The sequence below is a fragment of the Engystomops pustulosus genome, chromosome 2 (assembly GCF_040894005.1).
Source record: "Engystomops pustulosus chromosome 2, aEngPut4.maternal, whole genome shotgun sequence".
NCBI lineage: Eukaryota > Metazoa > Chordata > Amphibia > Anura > Leptodactylidae > Engystomops > Engystomops pustulosus.
The window spans coordinates 213,930,268-213,934,426 of NC_092412.1; positions in this window are offsets into that span (position 1 = coordinate 213,930,268).

Sequence of the window (4,159 nt, forward strand, 5' to 3'; positions counted from 1 at the left end):
TTTTAGTGGTCTTATTTTAGCTTGCGTAACTTTTTAAAATCACTTTTTTAGAGCATTTTTAAAGGGCATTAATAAAAAATCATCTTTATCAGAGAGAGTTTTTTTAGGTTGTTTTTTACGGGGTTCACTTTGCGGATCTAATAACGATTCTGTTTTATTATACAGATTGTTACGGACGCAGGGATACCAAATATGTGGGGGTTTTGTGTATTTTATTCAATTGTACTGAATAAAAACTAATTTGGAGAAAATCTTATTCATTTTAGCATCACCATCTTTTTATATGCATAACTTTTTTATTTTTTGGCAGATAAATCTTGTTAGGGGCTTATTTTTTGCGAGAACAGTTGTTCTTTTTAGTGGGCTTATTTTGGAGTGCATAACATTTTTTAAATCACTTTTTAGAGCATTTTTTATAGGGTATTAATTAAAAATTATCTTTTTTCGGAATGTTTTTTGCGTTTTTTTCCTCCGGCGTTTACCGTGCGGGTCCAGTAACAATTCTGTTTTATTATGCAGATTGTTACGGACGCGGCAATACCAAATATGTGGGGTTTTTTTGTGTTTTTATGTTTTTTATACTTTATTAAGTTTTTTTATGGGAAAGTGACATTTTAGGGGCTTATATTTTTATGTATTTATTTTTTATTTATTATAATGTGTAGTGTTAACTGTTTTTGCATATTTTTACTTATACATACTTGAACTTAAACCAGTGATGCTCTGATCACTGGTTTAAGTTCAATACACTGCTCTACAATACTATTTTATTGTAGAGCAGTGTAAACTGTCTGAGCAAGCTTGCGCATGCTCAGACAGTTTACAGCCAGACCCGGAAGGGGTCTGGCTGCCATGGAGACCGGGCAGCTCCGGGGCACATGCCAGTCCTCGGAGCTGCCCGGAAGAGGATCGGATCCCCCGGTAAGCGGCACGGGGGATCCGATCCACAGCGCTAACACCCTTACACGCCGCGGTCATGTTTGACCGCGGCGTGTAAGGGGTTAACACCCGCGATCGGAGCCGGCTCCGATCGCGGGTGTTAGCGCAGGCTGTCAGCTGTACTAGACAGCTGACAGCCGCTGCTTCTGGTACCGGCTCCGTTCGTGAGCCGGTGCCAGAAGCAGGACGTTATAGAACGTCCCCGTGCGCTAAGCATCTAGCCCCGGGGACGTACTATAACGTCCTGGTGCGCCTAGGGGTTAAAGGGAACCTGTCATCAAAAATTGTCCCAATAAACCACTGGCTGTATATTATCTAGCAGGTGAGCAGCTTCTAAATCATGTTTTCTCAGGTCCCTGGCTGCAGGACCATCAATTACAGCGAAGGCAGGGAGAGCTTGACTTCAGTATTAAACTCTCCTCCTCTTTAACTTCATAAAACCAATTTACATCTCACTTAGATTTAGTAGATTTCCTGTATAATTCCACCACACTGGATCATGTAAGAAGCATCATCTAGAAGCTGCTTGACAACATACTGGTGGTGGTTTATTAGGCCAATTTCTGATGACAGGTTCCCTTTAAGCACATCGCCGCTCTAGTGGCTGATACACATCACTGCAACTCCGTCACCAGCTTATATTATTTACACAGGGCTAACATGGCTGGACTATGGGCAGTACAATTATTGTTATAGTTATTGGGGACCAGCTGTTTATAATGATTGGCCCAACCATAGAAACGCCGATGCGATCGGGCCGAGGCCCGCCCCGGTGGGCGCGACTTTATCTGCGTTTGCACTTGCAAGCGCAGACAAAGCGCCACATGTGGCGCCGGCCTTAGGGTCAAGGCCGCCATCTTGGATTCCTGTGTGACGCCCATGCTGTGGAGTTTGTGTTTTTCCTTCTGAGCCTGTAGCCACGCCCCCTGCACGGAGCTCACACTGATCACTTCTGTGTACTGTGTAACAGTCTGTCAGCCTCTGTGTAATAGGTATCTCATCATCTCTGATCTGTCTCATCTCTCTCTCTTTGTGTCAGCGTGTTAGTACAATGTCAGAGGCCAGATGAAAGTGTATATACAACTGTACCCTGATAATCTAACCACATTGTCACCCGACAGAACTAGATGGATCATAATGTGTCTGCTTAGAGAGGCGCCGCCCACACCATGGGATTTTGCAGCCTAGAGAGTGATGGGAGCTAAAACAGCAATAACACTGAGTAACATTGTAAAGTAAAGTAATGATCTTTGTATTAACATCACTAGGGGATTAAAATGTGAGATTGTTCTTTCCTGGGAAAACCCCTTTAATACCTTGTTGACCAGGCCTTTAATAGGCTTTAATGACCAGAGCATTTTTAACGAATATTCATACTTATTTATTTTAAGGGCCATAACTTCATTTTTTTGTGCAATACATTAAAGGAAACCTACCATTTGATGCATTATGAAGCAAACATTCCTTGAGAATGCTGTAGCTACACTGATGCAGGATCATATCTTGGTTAACCCCTGAGTAGAATGGTTTTGCTGAAAAAACAATTATAATATTCAGGACCTTGGGAAAGCTGGGTCAGGCTGGCTGCCTACATAAACACATTACACATGGAGCTTGGCATTAGACATGGAGGTTAGTCAAGCATGACTAATCAACCTGAGCTGGATCACTGAGATGGTGCAGCAATTGATTATTCTGCCTCCAGGCACAACCCAGGGATTACAACATCCTGTGCAGCAGTGAAAAACTCACCTGCTAGGAGAAGCGCTGAACCAGCCGTAGAAGCGAAAGAGCCTAATTATCATCATGTTATATCGCTTTTATCAGCAAAACCACTCAGCACAGGGATTAACTAAGATAAGATCCTGCATCAGTGTAGCTACAGGAGTCTCAAGGTATGTTTGCTTCATACTGCATCAAATCAAATGGTAGGTTTCCTTTAAAACCTTTTGCCTTTTTTTCTTGAAACATAGGGATAGTTAAACATTTTAAAAAGACATTTTTTTCCCTTTAACTCCTTAAGGACGCAGCCATTTTACAGCTTAAGGCTCAGTCCCATTTTTTGGATTCTGACTTGCGTCTCTTTATATGGTTATAACTTTTGAACACTGTTTCTTATCAAAGCGATTCTGAGATGGGTTTTTTTTCCCCCCACATGTTGTACTTCATTTTAGTGGTAAATTTTGGCTGATAAGTTTTGCGTTTATTTACAGAAAAAAGAAAAAATGATGAATTTTTTGAAAATTTTGCCGTTTTTGAAATTCAAAATCACCACATTTACAGGCAGATAGATTTACCACCTAAATAACTTGCTGAATAACATTTCCCATGTGTCTACTTTACTTTTTCATCATTTTTGAAATGTCTGGATAATTTATTTTGACGTCACGCGGCTTACAAATCGAATATCGATTTTCCGTATTTTCAGAATTGACCACTTTGGGGATAAATACCGTTTGAATGAAATTTTACATATTTAGCATCAACACCCCCTATATAACCAACCCATTTTCTAATCTGCACCCCTCAAGCTATCAGAAACCGCTTTTAGGAAGATTGTTAACCCCTTGAGATCTTCATAGCAATTACATCAAATTGGAGGTGAAATTTAAAATGGTCAAATTGTGTCAGTTATACGTTCACTTAGCCCTAAAATTTACACATTTCCAAAAGATAAAAATAGAAAACCCACCATAAAATTTGTTCTACAATTTCTCCTGTGGACAGAGACCCCCCATGTGGACGTTACTTGTTTTATGGGCGCACAGCAGGGCGCAGAAGGGAAGGAGCGCCCTGCAGCTGCCAGGATTTTAGTTTTCTTGTTGCCTCCTTTTGTAGGCTATAACATTTTTGTTTCGTTATTGGGGCCATGTGATGGCATTTTTGCGGGATGCTTTTTCCCGTGTTACCATTTTGGGGGGAATAGTAGAAAAGCATCAATTCTGTACTGGATTTTTGATTTTCGTTCGTGTTGCAGGGTATTAGCAGTGTCAGCCTATGCACATGCATGAATGACCAGCAGGTGGCAGACCTGTGCATAGCTCAAGGCAGCTGTTGTCTGTAAGTACGGTTCATATATAAGGCGCACCTTTGATTTCTGAGAAAATGAAAGGATTTTTTGTGCGCCTTATAGTCCGAAAAAATACGGTACTCTAGTTTATACTTTCTCAAATTCTAGTATTTCCATAGTGAACTCAAGTTATAACAGCCAATACGGTGC